The sequence below is a fragment of the Ambystoma mexicanum genome, chromosome 7q (genome assembly GCF_040938575.1).
Source record: "Ambystoma mexicanum isolate Mex_15411 chromosome 7q, UKY_AmexF1_1, whole genome shotgun sequence".
Classification (NCBI taxonomy): domain Eukaryota; kingdom Metazoa; phylum Chordata; class Amphibia; order Caudata; family Ambystomatidae; genus Ambystoma; species Ambystoma mexicanum.
In genome coordinates, this window is record NC_090941.1 from 321,701,709 (window position 1) to 321,728,852 (window position 27,144).

Sequence of the window (27,144 nt, forward strand, 5' to 3'; positions counted from 1 at the left end):
TGGACATTGGCCACATTTTTGTATATAGTTTATTTTATTAGTTAGTGTAGTTAGATAGGTTTCATTTCTTTTGTTGGGATAATGGATTCTGGCTTGTTCGTATGTACATAGTTCACTGTTGGATTGTATTTTTCTTTCACATTTTAACCATGGAGCAATGGCTTTCAATTTTATTTCCCATTGGATTTTGTTTTGTGGACAGTAACTTTGGACACCATTACTTTGGATTATGATTTTTGGTTTTGCTTTTTTTCACAGACATGCTTCTTTTCATTTTTGTACATTCTCATTTCTGTTTCTTTATTTTTGATTCTATTTATGTTTCCTTTAATACATATTTTTTTATCGAACTTCAATGTGTAGTATCTCATTGGTTTCATGCATATCATGATATGGGTTTTGAGATTCACTGACACCCATTGGGTGTATGTGAGGGAAATGTGTTTGTTTCGGAACTTGCAATTGGTGTTCTGTCATGTAATTGCCAATTATGAGTGGGTGGATGCAATACTCGGGTGGGTGTTTTGCATTTGGAGGCTGACCATAGGGACCAGGGATCTAGATTGTGATGACATGTTGGCTGGGGAACATGAGTTGGACATGGGTGGGGGCCTGCTGGCAGGTGCCCCACAGTGCTGGGGGGTGGGGATGGTGGGAGACATGGGTGGGGGCCTGGTGGAGGGTGACCCTGCACTGCTGGGGGGTGGGGGTGGTTGGAGACATGGGTGGGGCCTGGTGGAGGGTGACCCTGCACTGCTGGGGGGTGGGGGTGGTGGGGAACATGAGTTGGACATGGGTGGGGGCCTGCTGGCAGGTGCACCACAGTGCTGGGGGGTGGTGGGGGTGGGATACATGGGTGGGGGCCTGGTGGAGGGTGACCCTGCACTGCTGGGGGGTGGGGGTGGTTGGAGACATGGGTGGGGCCTGGTGGAGGGTGACCCTGCACTGCTGGGGGGTGGGGGTGGTGGGGAACATGAGTTGGACATGGGTGGGGGCCTGCTGGCAGGTGCCCCACAGTGCTGGGGGTTGGGGGGGGTGGGAGACATGGGTGGGGGCCTGGTGGAGGGTGACCCTGCACTGCTGGGGGGTGGGGGTGGTGGGGAACATGAGTTGGACATGGGTGGGGGCCTGCTGGCAGGTGCCCCATAGTGCTGGGGGCGGGGGCGGTGGGAGACATGGGTGGGGGCCTTCTGGCAGGTGCCCCACAGTGCTGGGGGGTGGGGGGGTGGGAGACATGGGTGGGGACCTGCTGGCAGGTGCCCCACAGTGCTGGGGGGTGGGGGTGGTGGGAGACATGGGTGGGGGCCTGCTGGCAGGTGCCCCACTGTGCTGGGGGGTGGGGGTGGTGGGGAACATGAGTTGGACATGGGTGGGGGCCTGCTGGCAGGTGCCCCACAGTGCTGGGGGGTGGGGGTGGTGGGAGACATGGGTGGGGGCCTGCTGGCAGGTGCCCCACAGTGCTGGGGGGTGGGAGGGTGGGAGACATGGGTGGGGGCCTGGTGGAGGGTGACCCTGCACTGCTGGGGGGTGGGGGGGTGGGGAACATGCTGTCAGGGCCAAAGCCAAGACCAGACCTAGGCAGGGGGTGCAGAGGGGCATGGTGGGGGCTGTGATGAGTGTACGAGGTATTCCCAGAAAGGTGTATCCATTTAAAAGGCTGCTGTGCCCCTTCTGCAGAAAAGCAGCCTTCCAAGACTACAGTTCCCAGCAGAAGCAGTCTCCTGCCTACAATCCCCAGCATGCTCGGGGGCGCCGCGGGCCAATCAGGAGTCCAGCAGGGTGTGGCTCGTCAACGCGCATGCGCAAGCCCCGAGGCACGGGGCTTGCGCTTGAGACTTCGGAAGGAGAGGACGTGCAGAGCCCAGCTCCTCCAGAAGCACTCGCGAGGGGCCCCGCCCCGCCGGAGAAGCAGTTCGGCCCCTCGCTTCTGCAAGATAAGTTCTTAAATCCATCTTGGGAATCAGAGGGATCGGGGGAGAAGCGCAGGGGGCTTTAGCCCGCCCATTCCTAGCCCCTGCGCCTACCGAAAAGATAAGTGGGCGTGTATCTTAGACGCGCCGCCAATCTGTTGTGGGGAGCGGAGCGTACGAAAGGCTTGAACGTGTGTTCCCGCCTCCTGGGACCAGGGAGAACAGGGCGCACGGGAGGCGAAAACACACGTGGCAAAAGTTTCCGCGGTGGTCTGAAGGAAGACCCCTGTGGAAGTTAAATCACGGCATTTTCCACATCAGGAACTAGTGGAGAAGCCTCAGAAAAGTGGCGAACTTGGGCACACTGAAAAGCCCGTGATTTGAGCTCGGGTGGCAACAAGAATGTTGTGTGTTTGTATGCGTGTGAGGAATGAATGAGAAGGTTATGGGAATGCAGAGGCAAAACCCTAACTCGTGTTATTTCTTTTAGCTTCTTGGACCAGCACTGAACACTACGGACCTGCCACAAGACTTGACGGCTTCATCACGGACAGGACACTGAAAACCAGAGCTAAGTGTGCATGCTGAAAATGCTAATTAGTTGTGCACCAAACTAGGTGCATGGTTTTGACTAGTATGTAGAATTAATCAGTGGGCCTCAGTCTGACTATGTGGAAGTGGAGTGTAAATAGTTACTTGGTACCAAGTACAATTGAAGGCGTGCAACAATCAACCCTTTCCCCTAAATTCCCCGTCCTATCCACAACCACTACCCAATCCTCAATCCGGTTTTCCTAATATCCCCCCAACCCATCCAATCAACGAGACCCTAACCCTCCTTCCCTGCTCTGGTCCGGGTAGCCTGCGTAAGCCTCGACTTGCAGGCTCCACGACCATAGTGGGGGTGGTTGGTACTGCGTCGCTCCTGTGCCTAGGACCAGGGTGTTCTGACAGAAGCGCAAGCCCACGTATTTTCCAGGCGCCTGAGCGGCACAGCCAACCCTCACAACAGTCATGGAAGAGATTGCTAAAGCCTTGCAGGATTTGCAAGGGGAGTTAGCCGCATCCAGGCAAGAATACGCTACCTTGTCCGCGCAAGTACGGAGTCTAGCAGCCCAAGCATCGCCCTTGCCGGGTCAACCGTCTACCCCGTTACAGGTACATGTAACCCCGGAAGCCATAGTCCCTCTTGCACCTCCAGAGCGATATGCAGGGGATCCGCAGAAATTCTCTACGTTTTTGACCCAGTGTCGTCTTCACTTCCTCACCAAGGCGTCAGCCTTTCGGTCTGCTCAGGCACATACTGCCTTTGTGATATCGTACCTTACAGGGGACGCCGCCTCTTGGGCGAATCCGTTAGTTCAAAAAGACGATGCTGTCTTGTATGACTGGGATGAGTTCCTTGGGGAATTTGAGAAAATCTTTAATCGACAGGCAGCCACCCTCTGTAAAGATCGGGAATTGCTGAGTTTAAGACAAGGCAATAGGGAACTGGTGACTTATGTCACGCAGTTCAACCGGCTAGTGGCAGAAGCCGAATGGCCCAGAGAAAAAAGGATGTCCCTATTTTATCAGGGACTGAAAGATGAGTTAAAGGATCTTATAGCTCAGGTTGACCCACAGCCAAGAGAGTGTTCGGATATGATTAATCTAGCCTTGCGTCTCGACCACCGCTTGGCGGAAAGGCGAGGCGATAAGAGAAGAGGAGAATTCCCCCCTGTACCACGGTTAGACCAACATAAAGGATCTCGAGGGACGGTGGACAAATCTGAGGGGGATGAGCCGATGCAAATCGGCTCGATCCGGGGCCCCCTAACAAAAGAAGAGAAAGAACAGAGAAGAAAAGACGGGGTCTGCATGTATTGCGGTAAGGCTGGGCATTTCGTTCGCGAATGCCCTGCCAAACCAAAAACCCAGGGAAACGCCTCGGCTCGCCGGTAGTGGGGGTCACCCGGTCGAGCCTAGTTAGCAGGGCCCCAATTGCAGGCTATTCGAATCATGGCCCATATATCACCCAGAAGGGTTACCTAGAGTTCTTGACCAAGAAGAAAGGGGTTACACTGTTGATTGACTCGGGTGCGACTGGCAATTTCATCGATGCCCAGTTCGTGGGTACTTTAGGAATTCCGGTGCAATGTAAACCCAAGTCGGAACTGGTACATGCAGTAGATGGTACTCCCCTTAGTTCAGGTCCCGTTACTCATAGTACCTGTGTTATGATCCTTCACTGTGGAGATGGGCATACAGAAAAGATTGCCTTTGACATTATTGCCGCCCCGCAATTCGGGCTTATCCTGGGATTGCCATCGTTAAAAAAGCATGACCCTCACATTCAATGGACCTCAGGGTCAATTGACCTGAATTCTCCATTTTGCAGAGAACATTGTTTTAAAAAGGCTTTGCCGGGCTTACACTCCATCAGCATTGCTAATTGTCAACCAGAGGTACGTCCTGAAGATCTGCCCCAAGAATATGCCGATTTTGTGGACGTGTTTAATAAACAGGCTGCCGAGTCTTTACCTCCACACCGGCCCTTTGATTGCCGGATAGACCTGGAGCCAGGAGCGGTATTGCCATGCAGCCGCATCTACGCTTTGACCGAGGCTGAAAATGACCACCTCCGGGAATATATAGCATCCAACCTCAAGAGTGGTTTCATTCGGCACTCTAATTCTCCGGTTTCGTCACCTCTGTTCTTCGTACCGAAGAAGTCCGGGGAGCTCCGGACTTGTATTGATTACCGCGGAGTGAACCGGATAACCATTAAAAACCGTTATCCGCTCCCTTTAATCCCTGTACTTCTTGACCAAGTTCGGGATGCGGTCATCTATACCAAATTGCGAGAACATCACCTCTACGCAAAACTGGAAAAGTGCGAATTTCATCGTACCACTGTAGAGTTCTTAGGTTATTTCCTAACCCCAACCGGCGTACAAATGAATACCAAAAAGGTGCAGGCAATTTTGGATTGGGCACCTCCGGCTAATGTAAAGGATATACAATCCTTTCTAGGGTTTGCAAACTTCTACAGACGCTTTGTTAAGAATTTTTCAGCATTGGTTACTCCAATCACGAAGCTTCTTCGTAAGGGTTGCCCGTTTGTTTGGGATGCCTCAGCCGAACAGGGTTTCAATCGGCTCAAAAAAGCCTTCACCGACGCTCCGGTACTAAAACACCCAGACTTGTCCAGACCGTTTGTGGTTGAAACGGACGCCTCCAGTTATGCTCTGGGGGCCGTTCTGTCTCAAAGGGATCTCACGACAGGTTTATTACATCCGGTGGCCTATTATTCAAGGAAGCTGCTGCCAGCTGAGGTGAATTATATCATCGCAGATCGAGAACTTTTGGCAATAAAAGCAGCGTTTAGTGAATGGCGGCACTATCTGATGGGAGCACGTCATACGATAACAGTAATCACAGACCATCGAAACCTACAATTTATCAAAACCGCCAAGACCCTGAGCCCGCGTCAGTTGCGTTGGGCCATGTATTTCGCGGAGTTTGATTTTATCATCACATATAGGCCCGGAAACAGCAACCAGAAAGCTGACATTTTATCACGCTATCCTGAACCGACAATTCGAGAGGCGAATCCCACGCCCCAGTCCATAATCCCTCCGGCTCACATTATTGGAGCGACCTCTGACTTCTTTGAAGCCATTCAGAAAGAAATCTCTATGCAAGAGCTGCACCATTGGTGCAAACAGGACCCTCGGAACTTAATTCTTGCAGGGCTTCCCTACCACGCTCATGCACTGTATCTGCCTACTACGGCACTCCGAGAAAAGGCCATGTCGTGGTGTCATGATTCATCCCTCGTAGGTCATCCGGGAAGATCAAAAACACAAGAGCTGGTGGCTAGATATTTTTGGTGGCCAAAGTGGCGACAGGATGTTCAACAACACGTATTGAAGTGTGACATCTGTGCCCGTAATAAGGCCAGTCACCAAAAACCTGCGGGTCTTCTGCGTCCCTTACCAACTCCGGACGTACCATGGCAGACTGTAACCATGGACCTCATTGTGGATCTCCCGCCTATACAAGGTCACCCTTCGATATTGGTTATAGTAGATACCTTTTCTAAAATGGCCCATTTTATTCCTTGTAAGGGGGTCCCAACCGCTAGTGCAATTGCGGAACTCTTCCTGCAACACGTCATTCGCCTACACGGGCTTCCACACCATGTTATTACCGACAGAGGCCCACAATTCACCTCACGATTTTGGCGTGAATTTTGTAAGATTATTGGGATGGAAATCCATTTGTCATCCGGGTACCATCCCAAGACCGACGGCCAAACTGAGCGTGTGAATCAGGGGCTCGAGCAATACTTGCGTTGCTTTGCTGCAGGCAGAGAAACCACTTGGGTCCAGCATACTTGGTTAGCTGAACTCGCCTACAATAATGCCGTACACATGTCCACAAAAAAGACTCCCTTTTACTGTCTTTATGGACGACATCCACATATTCTTCCTGTAGCTGTCCCGTCCTTAGAAGTGGAATTGCCCACACTAGCGGGACAGCGGATTGAAATTGAGCAAGTATGGAAGGAGGTACAGGGTAATCTCGTTAGGGCAAAACATTCTTATAAGTATTATGCAGACAAAAAGCGCCGTACCGGTCCTTCTTATCGTGTGGGTGACAAAGTGTGGCTTTCCACCCGCAATATTCGATTGGATGGTCCCAAAAAATTACAGCCCCGTTACTTAGGCCCTTTCCCAAATGTAAGAATTGTGAATCCAGGTGCAGTTCGATTGGAATTACCATCCCAAATGAAAATTCATCCCACGTTCCACACGTCCCTGCTAAAACCTGCCCCGTATGGAGCTCCCGTCAAGAAAAAACCCCCGATAATGGTTCACGGAGAGCCTGAATATGAAGTACGTGCAATCTTAAACTCCAAAATAGGCGCCAATGGCCAATTGTATTATTTAGTGGACTGGGTGGGGTATGGACCTGAAGAGCGCTCGTGGGAGCCCTCACATCACGTTCATGCTCCAAGATTGTTGCGCACTTTCCATAAGAATTATCCAGATAAACCTGGAAGGTCTACCTTCCGTGGGAGGGGGAGTGCTGTCAGGGCCAAAGCCAAGACCAGACCTAGGCAGGGGGTGCAGAGGGGCATGGTGGGGGCTGTGATGAGTGTACGAGGTATTCCCAGAAAGGTGTATCCATTTAAAAGGCTGCTGTGCCCCTTCTGCAGAAAAGCAGCCTTCCAAGACTACAGTTCCCAGCAGAAGCAGTCTCCTGCCTACAATCCCCAGCATGCTCGGGGGCGCCGCGGGCCAATCAGGAGTCCAGCAGGGTGTGGCTCGTCAACGCGCATGCGCAAGCCCCGAGGCACGGGGCTTGCGCTTGAGACTTCGGAAGGAGAGGACGTGCAGAGCCCAGCTCCTCCAGAAGCACTCGCGAGGGGCCCTGCCCCGCCGGAGAAGCAGTTCGGCCCCTCGCTTCTGCAAGATAAGTTCTTAAATCCATCTTGGGAATCAGAGGGATCGGGGGAGAAGCGCAGGGGGCTTTAGCCCGCCCATTCCTAGCCCCTGCGCCTACCGAAAAGATAAGTGGGCGTGTATCTTAGACGCGCCGCCAATCTGTTGTGGGGAGCGGAGCGTACGAAAGGCTTGAACGTGTGTTCCCGCCTCCTGGGACCAGGGAGAACAGGGCGCACGGGAGGCGAAAACACACGTGGCAAAAGTTTCCGCGGTGGTCTGAAGGAAGACCCCTGTGGAAGTTAAATCACGGCATTTTCCACATCAGGAACTAGTGGAGAAGCCTCAGAAAAGTGGCAAACTTGGGCACACTGAAAAGCCCGTGATTTGAGCTCGGGTGGCAACAAGAATGTTGTGTGTTTGTATGCGTGTGAGGAATGAATGAGAAGGTTATGGGAATGCAGAGGCAAAACCCTAACTCGTGTTATTTCTTTTAGCTTCTTGGACCAGCACTGAACACTACGGACCTGCCACAAGACTTGACGGCTTCATCACGGACAGGACACTGAAAACCAGAGCTAAGTGTGCATGCTGAAAATGCTAATTAGTTGTGCACCAAACTAGGTGCATGGTTTTGACTAGTATGTAGAATTAATCAGTGGGCCTCAGTCTGACTATGTGGAAGTGGAGTGTAAATAGTTACTTGGTACCAAGTACAATTGAAGGCGTGCAACAATCAACCCTTTGCCCTAAATTCCCCGTCCTATCCACAACCACTACCCAATCCTCAATCTGGTTTTCCTAATATCCCCCCAACCCATCCAATCAACGAGACCCTAACCCTCCTTCCCTGCTCTGGTCCGGGTAGCCTGCGTAAGCCTCGACTTGCAGGCTCCACGACCATAGTGGGGGTGGTTGGTACTGCGTCGCTCCTGTGCCTAGGACCAGGGTGTTCTGACACATGAGTTGGACATGGGTGGGGGCCTGCTGGCAGGTGCCCACAGTGCTGGGGGTGGGGGGTGGGAGACATGGGTAGGGGCCTGGTGGAGGGTGACCCTGCACTGCTGGGGGGTGGGGGTGGTGGGAGACATGGGTTGGACATGGGTGGGGGCCTGCTGGCAGGTTCCCCACAGTGCTGGGGGTTGGGGGTGGTGGGAGACATGGGTGGGGGCCTGGTGGAGGCTGCCCCTGGTGGTGGGAGGGTGGGGGTGGTGGGAGACATGGGTGGGGGCCTGGTAGTGGGTGCCCCTGCACTGCTCGGGGGTGGGGGTGGTGGGAGACATGGGTGGGGGCCTGGTGGAGGCTGCCCCTGGTGGCGGGGGGGTGGGGGTGGTGGGAGACATGGGTGGGGGCCTGGTGGAGGGTGCCCCTGCACTGCTGGGGGGTGGGGGCGGTGGGAGACATGGGTGTGGGCCTGGTAGTGGGTGCCCCTGCACTGCTGGGGGGTGGGGGTGGTGGGAGACATGGGTGGGGGCCTGGTGGAGGGTACCCCTGGTGGCGGGAGGGTGGGGGTGGTGGGAGACATGGGTGGGGGCCTGGTGGAGGGTGCCCCTGCACTGCTGGGGGGTGGGGGTGGTGGGAGACATGGGTGGGGGCCTGGTGGAGGGTGCCCCTGGTGGCTGGGGGTGCAGGGGGACATGCGTTGGTGGGCAGTAGTGCAAGTTAACATGTGGGTTGGCTGGGGGGCATGGCCATGGTGGATGGGGTGCCTGCAGGACATGTGCAGGGTAGGCCCCTGTGGTGTGAGCCACCTGCAGGGGCCCTGGAGGGTGTAGAGGGAACACCTGGGAGGACCCACACGTGCAATTCACGTGTGGTGCTCCCCACGCACCCCTGTAATACACGTACCCTGATGGAATCGCATGTGGAACTTCCTGCGCACCGCTGTAATACACGTACCCTGCTGATGTTGCGTGTGAAACTTCCCCCGCACCCTGAAATACACGTACCCTGATGAAATCACGTGTGGAACTTCACGCGCACCCCTGTAATACACGTACCCTGATGGAATCGCGTGTGGAACTTCCCGCGCACCCCTGGAATACACGTACCCTGCTGATGTCGCGTGTGAAACTTCTCCCGCACCTCGAAATACACGTACCCTGATGAAATTGCGTGTGGAAATTCCCGCGCACCCCTGAAATACACGTACCCTGTTGAAATCGCGTGTGGAACTTCCTGCGCACCCCTGGAATACACGTACCCTGCTGAAATCGCGTGTGGAACTTCCCGCGCACCCCTGAAATACACGTACCCTGCGGAAATCGCGTGTGGAACTTCACGTGCACCCTGAAATACACGTACCCTGCGGAAATCGCGTGTGGAACTTCCCGCGCACCCCTGGAATACACGTACCCTGCTGATGTTGCGTGTGAAACTTCCCCCGCACCTCGAAATACACGTACCCTGATCAAATCGCGTGTGGAAATTCCCGCGCACCCCTGAAATACACGTACCCTGTTTAAATCGCGTGTGGAACTTCCCGCGCACCCCTGAAATACACGTACCCTGCGGAAATCGCGTGTGGAACTTCCCGTGCACCCTGAAATACACGTACCCTGCTGAAATCGCGTGTGGAACTTCCCGCGCACCCCTGAAATACACGTACCCTGCGGAAATTGCGTGTGGAACTTCCCACGCACCCCTGAAATACGTGTACCCTGCTCGCACGGGACCAATCGCGTGAGGTACTTCCTGTGCACCCCTGAAATACACGTACCCTGCTGAAATCGCATGTGGAACTTCCCGCGCACCCCTGAAATACACGTAACCTGCGGAAATCGCGTGTGGAACTTCCCGCGCACCCCTGAAATACGCGTACCCTGCTCGCACAGGGCCAATCGCATGAGGTACTTCCCGCGTACCCCAGTGATACACGTAGCCCGCTTGCCGTGCTGGTACAGGGTTAGCGCAGCCCTTTGCGCTGGATTGGGGATTTTGATGGCTTTTCCCTGCGCGAGAGGCGTTCTTGGGGGCGTAACTGGCGCTGCTGCAGGGTCGCTGCGCCACTGTGCGCCACGGCTGGTTTTGGTGGCTGGAATCCATGAATACGCTGTGCGCGGAAATGGATTTTAGCGCACGCGGCTGGCGCAGGGATTCGCACGCGCATACTGTGCGCCAGCCGCGTGCGCCACTTGTGCGCTGAATTCTATGAATTACCCCCTAAATTTCAATGTGAGTCTCCTCTTTATAGTCTGGAATCCCTAACACAGGGGCTACACAAAACACCCTTTTCAATTCTTCAAATCTTTCAGTCATTTCGTCTGTCCATGTGATGCCATGTTTACCTATCTGTGCTTCCTTAAGTCCCTTTAAAAGTGGTCTAATATATGTACTGCAATCAAAAACCTAGGCCCTACAATAATTGCCTGGGCCTAATAATTGCTGCATTTCCCTCATTGTCATAGGTCTTAGAGTTTTGATGATCGCTTCTGCTCTCTCAGGTGTCAGTTTTCTCCCCACTTGAGAGATTAGCTGTCTCATGTACAGGACCTCTTCCTGGCAATACTGTAGTTTCTCTTTGTCCACTTTGTATCCTTTCTCTGACAATACTGTCATTCACTGGACCTAATCTTCTCTGCATTTTTCTTCTGTTTCACTACACTCTAGTATGTCATCTACATACTGAATTATCATGCTCTCAAGTTGTATGTTACCTAGGTCCATCTGAAGGACCTTATTAAAGATTGATCCCTGTGGCAATCTTGAATGTTTCCACCGCTGATTGCTATCTGAAAAGGATGTAAAATCCTGAGAGTCCTTGTGAAGGGGAAATGAAAAGAAAGTGTTCTTTAAATCTACTACTGTAAAATATTTAGCTATAGCTGGGATGTTACATAATATCATAGCTGGGTTCGGAACCAGAGGAAACTCTGCTTTGACAATATTGTTTAGGGGGCGTAGATCCTGAATAAATCTCTATGACCAACCCGCTGATTTCTTCACTGGGTACACAGCCGTGTTTCGTGTGGAGTCTGATGGTACCAATATTCCTTGCTGTACTCAAGCTGAAATGGTTTCAACTGTACCTTTGTCTGTTTCTCTGGACATGGGGTACTGTTTTGCTTGTGTTAAAATTGCTCCTGGCTTAAGCTTAATTGTAACTTCTCCTGCTCCTCTAAATATACCCACGTCATATGGACTGTTTATCTGTAAGATGCTTGGCACATTTTCTAAATCTTCCTGGAAGAATTGTGGTTTCTTTCATACCAATGCCATTCTCTGTGGTATTTCCCTATTCGCAACTTTAATCCAAGAAGTGAGACTTATGAAAAATACTAATTCATCATCTGAATTCTCATCTCTAAACATCTTCTCATCTGTCAAGTCTTTTAATCTATATCCTTCGTCAAGAGATATTACTGTTCTCCATGCTCTTCCTTCATCATGTGTCCCATGACCATCAACCCTTTCCTCTCTTACAACCGCTGCCTCTCGTTCTATTGGAATAAACTGTTCTTCCTCATCATCCATAGGTATTTCTGGCCAAAACAAAAATTCATCAGCTATTCTCAGTAATTTACCTATGAATCCAGGAAGCCATGCCAACAAACTGTTTACTGAATACAAACATATTTCTGGGTCTAAAGGAACTCCTCACAATGATTTTTGGTCTGTAAATGCTAGTATAAACTCTCTTACGTTCATGAAATGTATCACCAGAGTGGAACATCCCCTTATCAGTAAATGATATTGTCATGTTAAGTTTTGTCATCAAGTCACATCCCAATATGTTAACTGGTGTCTGTTGGGAATACAATAATGGCATAGATACCTTATGTTCTCCTTTTGATATTGGGATTTCATCAGTAAAAGGAACCAAACTCATATCCCCAGAGAATCCCTACACATTCATGGCAATGCCAGATATTGGATACTTTCTCAAACACAGGAACAAGCTGCTCCTGTGTCTACAAGAAACAAAAATGTCTTTCCTCCTATCATTACCCTGACCCTCGGTTCCTCTTGGGGGCCTGGTGTCACTGATACTACTGAACACATCAGGTCACTCTGTGGGCTTTCCTATTGTGGATATAATTTCATTCCTGTGCCTGTAAAAGGATTTCCACTCACCGAAGTCACACTCCCGATCCTGGGTATAGGTGTTTGTGGGACTTCTGTATTCACATTCCATTGTGGCATTGTCATCTGTTGTGTCTGTACTTGTGTTTGCATAGGCGTTTGCTGTGGTTGCCCTTGTGAAGACTGTGATTGCAACAGAATCTGCTGTGTTTGCTGTATTTGCGGCACACGTGTCTGATACTGTGTGCGATCCTGCTAGTGATACCCTAGTGATTGCATATCCATTGATCATGCATATATCAGTAATTCAACATTTGACAAGATGCTCCTGCTCCTCCAAACCAGAATATAATCACTTTTTCTGAAGCAACCTAGACACCAAGCTTATGCTTGATGTTGTTACAAAATTCTAATAGGAGGAAGGCTGGTCAAGCTAGTCTCTGGGACACATATGCCATTCCTCCCTCCCAAAACTTCACACTAAAAGTTTGTGGCCAGAATGTGATGTAAAATATACACCCCACGGAAATTGCCTGTAGTTCTCTGCAATCCTGACACACAGCAATCAATGACAGAATAGTTTAATTCCACCTTATTCAGGGTGCATGGGGTGAAACTGAATATCACTTCATCTCTTGATTCTGACAATTGAGGCAGCACTGCCCTCGACCCTTTCCACTTGTGACAACCATCAATGAAGTTTGTCATTTTGGGCTGAAAGGGACCATTGTTCTTATGCTCCTATTGTCTCCCCATATGTAAGAGCCTCCTTTTCTGCTGAGTTTTCTCAGAGGCTCAACTGCTGCTGTGAACTTTTGGAGGAACTTAATGTAATTATCAAAGAGTCTTAAGAATTACATGAGTTGCTCCTTGTTGACAGGGATGGGTGCTGTTATGATGGTGTTCAAAAGTGGCTCTTTGGGCCTTATTCCATCCTCTCTGAGGGTGTGACCTAGATATATAACTTGTTCTGGGTATATAATATCTTGCACATCTCTTTTCTTAGGGCCATATCTTTGATTCACAAAACATCGAAGACCATCTTAAGTCTCTTTGTGTGCACATCGAGTATCTTGGTGAATATCGGGATTCTGTCGTGGAGGAACAGACCACCATCAACATCCTTGAATGTCTTCTCAATTAGTCTCTGAAAAAAAAGATGTAAAGATTTGAGTGTGAATTTAATTTTGTTGAATTGGCCTATGTGACTCCATGGAAATGGGGTAGCATGGCGGGTTACCGCCAACCTCGTATGAGGCCCAAAAAAAGTCTTCAGACTATTTGAAGGAAGTCAGAACCATTACTGGAAAGCTCATAATCGTAGCAGACAGGATTACATATTAAGTGTACTAGAGGAGAGTGGAAGTAATTACAGGAACGTCCCCACTTCTCGTAACTACTGGAAAATAGTAGGACGCAATACTGGAACTATCAGATTTGTTCTAGTCAAGATGAAGAGTGTATAATCAATAAAGAGGAAGCTATACTTTTGGGAAAAGAGAAAGAAGAATGTGTTTAAAGTTTTATGAGAGTAAGAGAAAAAGAAAAGTAGGAATAATATGTTAAAATAGAAGAGTGAGACTTTGAAAAGCCCTATGTCGGACCTGTATAGTTTGATGAAAACAGTTACCAATAACTGTTGAAAAATACCTTGCTGAACTGAAGCTGGTGGAAGAACCACGTGACAGGAGAACAGAGTAATTCTCCTGTTCCTTAGTTATTCTAAATAGTGGTACGGGCAGAGTAAGTTAGTTTTGAAAAGAGGACTCAACTTGTTTTGGACTTACACTGATGACCGACGAGCACCCTAGCCAGTTTTGTTAGGTAGGGAAGACCTATAGCTTAAGGAAAGTTAGAAGTTTGAAATCTTTTCAGTTAATAAAATATCAGTCAAATGGAAAGTCAGAGTCTGTGTCCTTCTTCTGACCCGCCACACTTACCAAATTTCTTTCCCTTTGATTTTTCTGTTTATGAACTGATGTTAAAAAGAAACAAAGATTAATTCTGTGTCTTGAAAATGCTTCTGGCACATATGTCATTAGTTTGAGTTTTGGATTTCTTATTGCCATTATACATGGACATCTGAATAATCAAATGAAGGGAACCCGAGAGGACATAATTTCCAAGTTGTCACCATCCCCCTTGACTTGTGTGATGAATCCGGTGGAGTCATCACTGATTCCCTGGTGGTGAACTCCTCCCATATGGTCATGGGATGGCAGCCGCTACCTTATACTGATCCTGAGGGCGGCTATATGAGGGAGGGTCACATAGGAGTAGACAACTACCGGGGGGAGGTGGTGACTCCATTGGATGAGATACAGTATTCCCCCCTTTCCCATGAGCTGGGCCCTATACTACCAGAGTCCTTAATGGCTTGTTGTCATTTAACAGCTCCCCCTTATAGGAAAAGTCAGAAAACCCTTCCTCTATTTCATTCCAGTCAAGCCCCCCTCTATAGCTCAAACACTCATAACACACACATAACAACTTCTGTTTCTGATGTGCCTTTATGAGATATTTTTGAACAACACCATCCAAGAAATCCAGTGACATCCATGGCCTCAACTCCCACCCACAAACCCTCAGGTACTGAGACAAGGAGGAGGAGGAAGTAGTTTATGCAAACTAAGAGATGCTAAAGCCTAGCATGCAGGCTAGTTGTTTTGTCAGACCTAAAGTGCACATCGGACATTTAAAAATGGCAACCGCATGAATAAAAAGGGCAGTGGAGGAGAGAGCAGCAAAGGAGAAAGCAGTGCAAGAGAAGACCCAGGTGGTGGCTTGCAAACGCTAGACTCAGATACCGGTGTGGCAAAGAGAGAGGAGAGGTGCAGCAAGCAATCCAGAAGGACCGTGGAGAAAATGGGTACAGCAGAGGAGCTCCTGGAGGTACGGTCGTGCAGAGAGACAGTGCTCTCTGGTCCAGGCCATGGAGGAAAGCCAGCGAGTGATTGCAGAGCTGCATGAAATGCCGGGGGAACATCTGCACAACACAAGAAGCCTAACCAGTGAGGAAGCTTCACTTCAGAGGAACGCCAAGAGTTGGAGACACTGTGAACGACCAGTGAGTCTGCACAAAGCAGCAAGGGACATTGGGGTGTACCGACACACATGCAAAGGAGTGATTGATTTGTCGAGATTGCAAATACGGACAATGCTCAAAAGGGGTTTGAATGCAGACAAAACTCAATACCAATTTGACACCCAATAAGAAGAACATTTATTAAAGACAAAGTGAAACAACAAACCCCAAGCAAGTACAGGTGCATGAAATGCCATTGTGGGGGGAGAACTGGAACAACTGTTACCATAAGAAAATATGCTGAGCACCTCAGGGGAGTATACCAAATGATCTGAGAATCCCATGGGAGAGGTTCTGGAAGGCGAGTACACCAAGCACCTGAAGTTGTAGAAAATACACTGTGGGAATATACCTGGAAGGGGAGTATATCAGATAATCTGAGAAACCCATAGGATATGTCCTGGTAGGCGAATGCTCCAGGACCCTGAAGTCGTAGAAAAGATTCCTGGCAAGGGAGCATACCACACAATCTGCAAAAGTTTCAAGAAACAGCTAAAAGAAAGACGTGTGGAATCCATAGTTTCAATTTCAAGAAGAGCTAAAGAAAAATACTGTTTGGGAATGTATAGTTTGAACCTGAACTTTGGGAGTCCAGTAAAGACATAAAGGAACTGTTAGTTAACGAGGCAATCTTGCCATCCTGCTTAGAAATCCAGGGTTAAGGGAACCACCCTCTGCATCCCAGGGTCTTTTATTTGGAGAACATGTTCATTGGAGTCTTCCTTATATTTTTGGTTCTGAACACTTTTGTTAACTTCAAGTCAGAAATATTTCCTTGCACCCTTTGTTGTTTTGTTTCTAGTGTGAGGGTCAGCTTAGGGTGTTTTAGACACAAGGATGGCTTTTGAGTTACTGACTACTTCACATAGACAGATCCCTATTTTTAATTTTCTAGGTAGGGAAATTCCTCTTTAGAATAGTGCTAGAGAGGCGTTTTCCCAACGCATTTGTGTTTAATAAAAATGTCTGACTTTGAGAATACCATATCCATGTGTTCTGGTTTCCTTTCTGTCTCCTAACACTTGACAGATAGGTCTTCTTATTGATCAAGAAAATATTAAGGGCACCTGGCGGGGTCCTGATATACCCTTGTAGGTACACATAAAATAGAAAAATAATCAGGATGAGAGATCCAAAGAGTGTTTGTGTGATTCTGAACATGTAAATTTATTTCAAAACACACGGAATCTTTTGAATTTCACAGTTATTTTACAGACCTTTCGATAAGCACGAAAGTAAGTTTGACAGACGGACAGATAGTGATTAAATACAGTGGAAATATTAGTTGAATATCAACCTCTATGGTGTAGAGGTAACAAATCCACATGAGAGCACAGTTACAGATGACAGTAGGACGGACCTACAGTTGCAGTGAGGTGCACCCAGGACGGGGAGTAGTCCAGGGTTTGATTAACACAAGGTGTATACAACATAAACTGCAGAACATACACAGAAGGGAGTAATTTGCAGTTGTGTCACAGGAGATCGACACAGGTGTGTTTCGGCCATCTTGGACTGGGTTTGTAACCTGTCTGGGTGTTGGCCTTCATCAGGATTAAAAACCAATTGCGGTGCTGTCCGTGAAATCTGTTAGTGAAATAGAGGAATTTAGGATCTCGAGGTTTTAGTTCAAAATTGAGGGAATTAATAAATAATGGCTTAGTGGTGCCATGATGATACATTGAAAAGTGTATCGATGCACAGCTTACCTGCTGCTGCGTGTAGCAGTTCGGTGCTGTGTAACAACAATCCTCAGTGTTTGTTGGATTGTAGGTGTGAAGTGCACTTGAAGTTAGCCGGAGGTTCCTGGTTGCTAAATAAGTTGCAGGATCCCAAGGGCTGGAACTGGGCCTGGATAGGTCCCAAAACTAAGGGAAAAAAGCACAAGCCCAACAAAGGGTATCACTGCTGTTTGACACGTTGGTGGTATCTCGTGTGAGAGCTCCAGTTGTAGAATGGGAAGACCCAAAAGGGGTCTCTGTGTTCCATTAGACAAGGGGACCTGCAGGTGGGTGACGTGGTGGTTGAGGTCGAAATGGCCTGAAGTGAGGAACGTGGGGAGTCCACTCTGTGGATGGCACGTGTTGAAGGTGGCAGATCTGGAGAGAGCCACGCGGTGGACTAGTGTCAGTTTGTGCGCAAGGTCAGTGGTAGCCCCGGGACGGTGGTGTCTGTGCACCAGGGGTGCAATGTGCCGGTCAATTTTCAAAAACGGTTGACATCGGGTCAGCCAGGTCTGCAGGCTTTACCTTGACATGTGATTGAGTCTATGGGTTCTGTGCGTTTTTGCATAAAACATGTGGTTATTCTTGATGTGGGAAAAAAGGGGGCTATTAATGCCAAGGTAATCCAGGTCTACACAAACTCTAAGTATTAACGTGGTGGAGTCTATACATTACCAGCATCTAATGCATGGGTGCGATTTTGCATAGCAACGTGCGTCGTGGCACGGTGAATCAATAATGGTGATTTCGTAGATAAATTTCCAGCTGTATTCTCGTGGAAAGTGCTGCTACGAGGAGAAATCGTATTTTATGCTACAAAACTTACAGCGATTTGAAAGGTGCGCCTGTTCCCATGGAGTCCACAGCTCAAAATGGTTGCTGTGGGGATCGGGTTGTGATCTCAGGTAATAATTGCGAGCCCCGTGGATGGGTAGCCAATGGGGGTTGCCGGGAGGCATGTGCCGCAGCAAATCCCTCAAGGTCAACGTAGGCTGTGGAGGTAAACCAACCCACGGTGGGAAGAGAGGAAAGTGAAACTGGATACCTCGACGAAGCACGAACACAAGCAATGATTTAATCCCAAGAAAACATTTGAAAACTTAAAATTCAAGTCAGGAGCAATTAAAAGCTGTTTTACACATGTAAAATGTTCCCAAAACGAACATTTGCTGCAAACTTTTCACTGCGCGATATAACGGGAGAATTGCATTGATTTGGAGACGGATGGATAGATATGAATGTTAGCTACCAGCAGAAGTTGAAATTTTGTTTCTATCACAAAAACGGAGGGAGTTACAGAAGTTTTAGTAGAGGTCGCTTTTCGAGATAGGCGCAAGAATGGAAAACAGGAATGCACTTTTAAAAATCACAAATGGGTTGATTACACTAGAGGATGACTATGAACGAAACAAATACCACACAGGAACACAGTCACTTGATCAGGGTGACTGTCTGCTAAGGAAACTCGCCTTCTTCAGATAAGAAAAGGATCAGCGCAAAGATAATTTTAACAATACTGGTTATGGGGGAAAGATAGGATGGGTTGGAGAGAGATTTCAGACAATGCAAAGATACTCCTAACAATACAGGTTCTGAATACAAGATAGGATGGGTCTAAGATAGGGATAAGATTATGCAAAGTACATATACTAGTGACACAATACTTCCTATTTATACTCACTGGATACATTTTTAAATGGGACCGTCAGTTCTGGTCAGGGAATTGGATCTGGTTTAGGAAAGACAGCTGGGCACATTGGACTGGTCAGGATCGGCAAGGCGCTCTGGTCACAGCACGGCACAGGACTGGACAGGGTCAGCAAAAGCGTTCCGGTCACAGCACGGCACAGGACTGGACTGGATCTGCCCTTCTTGGATCTGAGGTCATTTCTTTTCAGCAGGCAAGCAGTAACAGCGCAGCCCGGTTGTATTATGTTGCTTCCCCTTAGGCTTGTGGGGTTCTGTTCTGGAATTTGAGGGCTAGCTGAGAATGGGTCAGCTATGCAATGGGGCTTTTGCTGTGCCAAGTTTCTGGAGTCTGGAGCAAGGAAGATGTAGAGTTCAGCAGCAGGGTGCTCCGCCAGCATCAGGATAGTGAGTGAATCTGTCTGTCATTATGTGTGATGAGCTGTCTCTATTTATGCCATGAATGACATCATAAAGGGGGTGTGTGGGCCTGTTTAGCCAAGCTTATCCCTTTGAAAGGTGATTGGGTCAGAGTCTACTCTCTGTCTTGATAGGAGGAGAGAAACAGGTTGTCTTCTTTATGGTGCATTTTTATGAGGCTGAGAATCCACCTCTAGCCCCTGGAACACAAAATCTACTTTTGGCAAAATATATATTTCCACATGTGCAATCTCAATGAAAATCACATATAACGATTACATATTTTACCTAGCAGCTATTCCTCAAAACCCTGTAACTGTGGGATCTTGTCTCTGCTTTTCACAGAATTCTGCCCTTTTCACTAGGAACACAATGTCCAATTTTTAAGCATATTTCTACAAGTGTGCGTGTTTAACATGGGAATAAGTGTATAAAGTTTCACAATTCTAGCGGAAATACATTTTGCGTAAAATCACATTTCTTGCCATTGCTGTCCAGAACCTGTCACACAGTTCTGGCACCTCTTCACCCGTGCATCCATAAATAACATTAACAACTCTGTTATTTTTATATTTTTCACAATTTTAAACAGTAAGTTATCAGTCTTTTTAAAATATGTTCTTTGTCCATGTTAAGCAACAACTGGTTGTTTGGCTCCACCCCTTGGTCTCTCCCTGGAAGCCCAGGAGCCATGCCCCATGTTTCTTCCTTGCAGAGGCCATTTACGACTATCTTCACACTTCGAATTTCCTGCTTTGCAGCTTGTCATTGTTCCGTTTGCCTATGTAGACCAGGTTCTTTCCTACCCTGTAATTAACCCTTCGCCGTGATTTCCTGCTGGTGGGAAAGACCTTCCTTCTGTGAGAAAAACCTGCTATTCCAGCTTGGCAGCTTCAGCCAGGTTTAATTAAATTGTTAACTCTGTTGATTTTTCCTTAGCACCAAACAAACTTGTATCAAATTACAGCTAGAATTCTCATTCAAGATTTTAAACCATGGAATCCAAACAGTTACAATATGGGTTACTATCAGTACAGGCCTCTTGGATTGCAAACATTTGATTTTCAGTTTATACATGTCAAAGTTTAATCAGGCAGGACTCTGACAGCTGTCATTACAAAGAGATTTTTGACAGATCCACAGACAGGCCACTTTTTCTGTGGAAATCTCTTTATGCTCTCAGCTTTTCAGGACCTCGTAAATTCACAATGATTTCTTAAACTAAGTGAATTGTAACACCCAGCTAGAAATTTGAATATTTACAAGGTGTTCTGTGCCGGCATTCTGAAGTTTCAGCATCAAAGAAACCGTAATTTCATGCAATCTTGGGAGTTTCCTTTCTCAAAGCACTGCTTTCTCCTTGTGCACTCCACTTTCAATTGTTGTGGAGCCTAGTGACACGTTTCAGTAGTGAGAGCTCTGTTCCACCACTGACAACATGCGTGGCAGATTGGCAGCCATCATTTTGTGCTTTCAAAAGCACGATTTTCAAAGGCTTTGGCACGCACAAAGGTTTTGCGGTCATTTTGCTGTTTCTGGCCCCACCATCATAACAAAGTAATGTAGCATAGCTGAGCAAAAGTGGTTCAATACATCCCACAGAGCCCCCTCTCCCAACTTGAGTTTGACCGCCCATCAAGGGGAAGTCGGGAGATTGGGATGTTCATTTTTCTTTGGTCCATGTGGCGAAAGCCAGCTGCTTCTCCCGTCAGTGCTGGATAGACACGCTCTCCTCGCTGGTTCTGGTTGGGAGCATGGAACCGCACTCTGGGCTCCTTGGGTCTTTCCTCCCGGTCCCCGAGTGGTCCTCCTTGGTAATTAGAATTTCTTAGTTCCAATGCTATGAGAAAGAACAGAGCATGGTTATGGAAATTTCCCCACTACTACTCTCCGAGGGTGTAGTGGGGCAGATGCATACATTGAATACAATTTAAAATATTCCCTGCCTGTATTTATTAATGGTTTTAACAGGTGGATTCTTCTAGGGATCCGGAATTTCCCCCTCTTGGTTTCCGGTTGGCTACTCTATTTGCCGAAAAGTATGCCTGGGATGGCAACTCTTCAGCTGATTTATGTGGACCCACTTATCTTCCCCCTCTGCCAAACTGCCCTTGGGGATGCAGATTCTGTAGGTGACTGGTGCGAGTCTGTCCACAATTTCAAAAGGACCACGCCAACTTGATAGGAATTTGCGCTCTTTGGTTTGGTTCCTTTGGAAATTGTACAAGTAGACCCGGTCTCCTACTTGATATTCTTTTCTAGTTGTCTTAAGATCATAGTGGGTCTTCATACTGTCTGCAGATTTTTCTAGATTCCGCTGAGCATAGGTAAAAGCATGTTGAAGGCGTTTTCTCAGATTCTCAACATACTCATGAGTTGTGGAGGCATTTATCAAGGTCTGCTCTTGATTTCTGTAGAGGAGATGCTGGGGTAGCACCATCCTTCGTCCACTCATCAGCTCAAATGAAGACATTTTTGTTGCAGAAGAAGGGGTAGATATGATGGCCATTAGGACAAGGGGTAATCGAATGTCCCAACTTGGCACAGAATCTGCCACAAACTTTTTTAAAATGGTAACAATAGTTTTGTTGTATCTCACATCTCCACCACTAGAAGATTGCCGGTAGGCAATGTGTAGTTTCCTTTTGACCCCAAGTATCTCCCACATCTTTGTCATCACTTCACTAGTGAAGTGACAACCTCGGTCTGACTCAATCCTTTGGGGTATCCAAAACACGAGAAGGTGTAGTTGATCATCAGGGCAGCTGCTGTTTCTGCCTTGCAATTTGGGGCCGGGAGACATTCCACCCATTTAGTGAACAAGCATGTTACGGTCAACATGTACTTGTTCCCCCTAGAGAAGCAAATCACGGGCCCGATAAAATTGACTTGTAAATCTGACTCAGGCAGTGGCATCCCCCTCTTTTTGAGGGGAGCACGGTGTGTGAGTGATGTTGGCTGAAATTGTGCACACACAAGACACCCCTTCAAGTATTGGTCGAGGTCCTGCCCCATGTGTGGCCAGTATGTAACCTCTCGCAAGATTTCTAATGTCCTATGAAACCCCCGATGACTGGCTGTGGCCGCATCATGGACGTGAATTAGCATCAGGCTTCGGAAGGAGGTAGGGACCACCCCCTGGTCATGGCCAGCTATGGATCTCCTCACCAACAAACCGTCTTGGATTCAGAACATTTTTGGACATTTCATCAAATCTCTGAGGTCCTTTTTCCCAATGTATTCGGTATCCATCAGGGGAAAGTTCACGTGTTGATAAAACTTACCAATTATTGGATCCCCTTTTTGAGCCATAATTAAATCAGCATCTGGGGTCTCCTTACTCCATTGTGCAGTTGAGAGTTCATTGTGATCATTTGTCTCGGACCTAGTGATAGCATTGACCTGGATTTCCCCCAACAGGGACTCGATCTCAAGTAGATCCCCTTGGCTTGCTCCGGTTTTTGCCAGCTGATCAGTTAGGTCATTTGCAGTTTTGTCTGGTCCCTCTACTTTAGAATGACCCTTGATCTTTTTCCAGTAGGTGGTCATCCCATTTGAGGTGACCAGATCATCAATATTTTATATTATTTTCCCATGTTTTAAAGGTTTATTATTAGCACATAGCATGCCTCTGGTATTCCAGTTAACCAGGTGCTCCACGAACCCGTTCCGTACATAATCCGAATCAGTAATTATGACCAGTTTGTGGAGTTGGTGTTGGACAGCAGTGTGGATGGCCTGATGCACAGCCATCAGCTCCGCCACTTGACTACATCAGGGACCAATTTTGTACCCAGCAGAGGGTTCTGGGGCATCATTCACCCATGCATTCCCTACGCCGGCCTCAAGTTCCTTTTCCCCATTGTTGTCAACATGGTAGGAGCACCCATCCACATAGACAGTGGACATTCCCTCACACTGGTCTTCTTCATAGACTTTGTGTGGGGAATTAAGGTAGGCCTTCATGTTGTCCTTTATTTTAAGACTTTCATCTCCGAGACAGTTTTCTCTGGCACAATCATGCAAGTCAGCCAGACCTTCGCGAGGGGACTCTTCTTGTTTTGCCTATATCTGACCTCCACAGGAAAGCCTTGCATTGACAGAATCCCGGAAGTAATTCGGGAATTACTCATATTTCAGGCCCGGATTCTGTCACTTTGAAGATATTGCAAAGGTTGGTGTGGAGTCTCCACTATGATATGTTCCCCCTGGATAAATGGGTGGTAATTCTTCAATGCCCACACTGTTACCAGGAGTGCCTTCTCACAATCGTTGAATTTTTCCTCCACAGACGATAAAGTTTTACTCGCATAGGGGATTACTTTATTTGACCGTGTCATGCTTTTGATATAATACTGCAGTCAAGCATGTATTTGAGAATCCTGTCTCCAAGAAGAACTCCTTGTTTTTGACAGGGTAAACTAGGCAAGGCGCTTGTGAGAGACTTCTTTTGAGTTGTCTTACTGCCTTGGCTTGATCTGGACCCCACTCCCGCTTGACCCCCCCTTCAAAAGATGAATCAGGGGTCTTGTGATCTCTGCGTAATCCTCAATGAACTTTCTACTGTAATTAGTTAGTCCAAGGAGGCTCCTTAGTTCCCGCAGAGTTGTGGGGTCTTTTATTTTCTGGAGGGCTTCTACTTTCTTTTCCTGGGGACAGATACCCTGAGGAGTTATCTCATGCCCCAAGAAATTGACTCAAGTTCTGCACCACTGTGCCTTTTGGAATGAGAGTTTTGCTCCGGCAGCCCTCAACTGTGTAAGGACATAACGGATCTCTGCTATGTGTTCCTCCACAGTTGAGCTTTTGACTAGAACATCATCTACATAGGCCAGGTTACCCATTTCACCCAAGTCGGGCATGGACTTATGCAGAAAGATGTTAAATTAATTGCCGGAGTTGATGTATCCAAAGGGAGTCCGGGTCCAAGTGTACTGCTGCCCCCTGAAGGTAAAGGCCAGCTTTTATTGGTCCTCCCTAATGACAGGTACAGTCGAGTACCCATTGGTCAGGTCAATAGCAGTGAATCCCTTGACCCTTGGATCTGGGCCAGCCCTTGGTCTATGTAGGGAAGAGGCCATCAGGAAGTATGGACCCGTTTGTTGAGCTCCCTCAGGTCAGCACAGAGTCTTCACTGGCCGTTTGGTTTCAAAATCCCCAGCACCGAATTATTAAAGGTGCTGTGGACTGGACGAATTATCCCACAGGACTCAAGCTTCTTAATTATTTCAGTAACTGACTCCATTGATGCGAGAGGCAAGTGATATTACGTCACAAACACAGGAGTCATACCAGGGTCCGTGGGAATTGTTGTGTGGATGTTGGTGCGACCACAGTCATAGGAGTCCACCACAAAGAGATCTTGAAAATCTAAGAAAACTTGTTTCAATTTTTGCTTTTGCTCCAGAGTCTCGCAGGCATCAGCTAGGTTGACTCACTCTTCAACCATCTAACTGAAGCCTAGAAAGAGTTCTGGTTTGGCTATCTCAGCGGCCTCCTCCAGCTGGGTGGAGAAGTCCCTGGTCAGAGTACTGACTTGAACTGATGGCTTCAGGTGGGGAAGGCGATCCTCATGGACTTGAAAGATCACCTCATCCCTCCTGAAGTCACTGGTCACAACTTCCTTACCATAAGGGCAGGAAGAGTACACCAGGAATTTCCCCCCATGCCAGGTGAAGATCCTTTCTGGTGTTGTGTCCTCATCACTATCACTGTCAAAACAGTCCTTGGGGATTGCTCCTAACAGTTCGTTACCTAAATCTATGAAAAAATGTCGGTCATCAACCGCCATTCCAATAAGGGGGCATGCGCCCAGAGTGATACTCTTTAGGTCGCTTTTATATACCTCTATTGGAACGGTGTCATGTTCTATGTTGACTAGTGGCGTTGGTTTTACCCCCAACCCTTGCTGTTTGAAATGAGCATTAAGATGAACATAGGCGTCAGGATTTTTCAGTTTCTGTCCTCTTGTAATTTTTTACTTCCAGTGAAAATTGTCAGGTCCGTTCTGGGATGGTGACTTCCTCTCCAATTTGAATTTCAACTGCATATGGCCAGCAGTTGAGCTGACCGAAATGCTTTCTCTGGGTCATCAAAGTCCATGGGATTACCCGCTAATCGTGACTAGGCTTTGAAGTTTATTAGGTCCAAACTAATGGCAAAGCGATTGAGAATGTCACTGCCTAAATAAAATGCAGCAGGGACATCTCGCACGACCCAACAATTATGGACTATGCTCTTGTTGCCTATGGAAATGTTGAGCATACACCTGCTAGGCAGGAGAGGTTTGGAATTGGGTGTTTCCAGGTCCATTTCCCATTTGTCTACCAGTTTAAATGTGGGAATGGCTGGATCTTTTTGGAGTTTGCGGAACATGGCCTCACTTATGAAGCTCTCACCGTTGTTCACACATAATCGGGCGAGAACAGAGTCCTTCCCCTCATTTAACTGAATAGGGAGGAACAACTGCTCTCCAATTTTCTGAATATCAGCCAAGCTTTGAGCTGATTTCTCATCATTTTGGACTATAGGAGTAGGATTTTCTGATTGTGAATTGTTATAGAATTTCAGAGTGTTTCCTTCCAATGTGGAATGCCACCTTAGACTGGAAGGAAGGTTGATTTTCAGAAATAGAGAGGACTCCCCATCACCAGTTTGTTGTCCTACTGCAATTACTGTCACATCTGGGATTTGGTTATTCTGGAAGTGGAATTCAATTTGGTCAGGTTTTTGTTCAACCATGTGGCATGTGCCATTTAAACTAACATGGTTGACACTCTGTTTTAATTTTATTGGTCAGTTAGTCCGGGTCCAGAGGACATTGTTTACACAATCTATTAGGGGAGACAATCTATGCAGGATGTCATTCCCTAGTAAACATGGTGTGCCCTCTGGAGTCACAACTATGACCGGGTGCTTCACCCTGTGTCGCCCAATTTTAATGTTTAAATCCGCAGTCCCCTCAACAGGAATTTCCTTCCCATCTAAGTTCTGAAGTTGTCCAGAAAGAGGGGTGAGTGGGATTTGGTATTTCTCCCCCCTTCCCGAATTCAGCTGATTAAAGGCTCTTTTTGACAGAAGGGTGGCTTGGGATCCAGTGTCCACCAGTGCCAAAATTGTACATTGCCTCTGTTTTTGGACCGGGGCATAAAACCTTCCCTCCTTTTCTTCAAGGGGGCAAAGATAATGCACATTTTTGGCCAATTGGTGGGTTAATTTCTTTGCTTTGGATACTGACAGAGAGGTGATTTGGGCAGGAGTCTGTTTGGGATCTTGGGAACCTGTAAGAAAAAGGTGACAGCTAGATATGGGGGACGTTTTGGGCTCCCCTGGTTCTGATTCTGGGCTGCCCCCCCTTTTTGGAGGCAGAATAGGTTTAAACAAGGGGATTTTCGTGCTGGTCATTCTGGGGTTTGATGATGGGCAGTTTTAACTTGGTCCCCACGTCTACCCAGTCTGGATTTGGATCTTTTGGGACCCATTTTTCTTTGGGAGGAGTTCCCCCATCCCTGAAGGAGAAGATCTTTTTCCCAGAATCCTCTAGGATCCCTCTCCATCACATTGGAAAATGTGCACCTCCTCCACAAAATGGAACTTTTTAGGATCTTTATTTCTCCTACCCCTCCCGTCTGTTCCTTGGGTTGCAGACTTTCGGGGCAGGAGATTTTGTTTCCGGTTCCTGGGTTTCCAGAGGCTTTCGACAAGTGGGGAAGGGAGCTTCCTCTAAGGCTTTACACCCCCCTTCCCCTTGTGCTTCCTCCCTGGGAACCGGTGGGTTGTCGGGGTTCTTCCCCGTCATTGTTCTGGAGCACCAGACCCTGGATTTGAGGAGTTCTGAGCTGCCATGCTCATCTGAGGGTTCTGTTGAG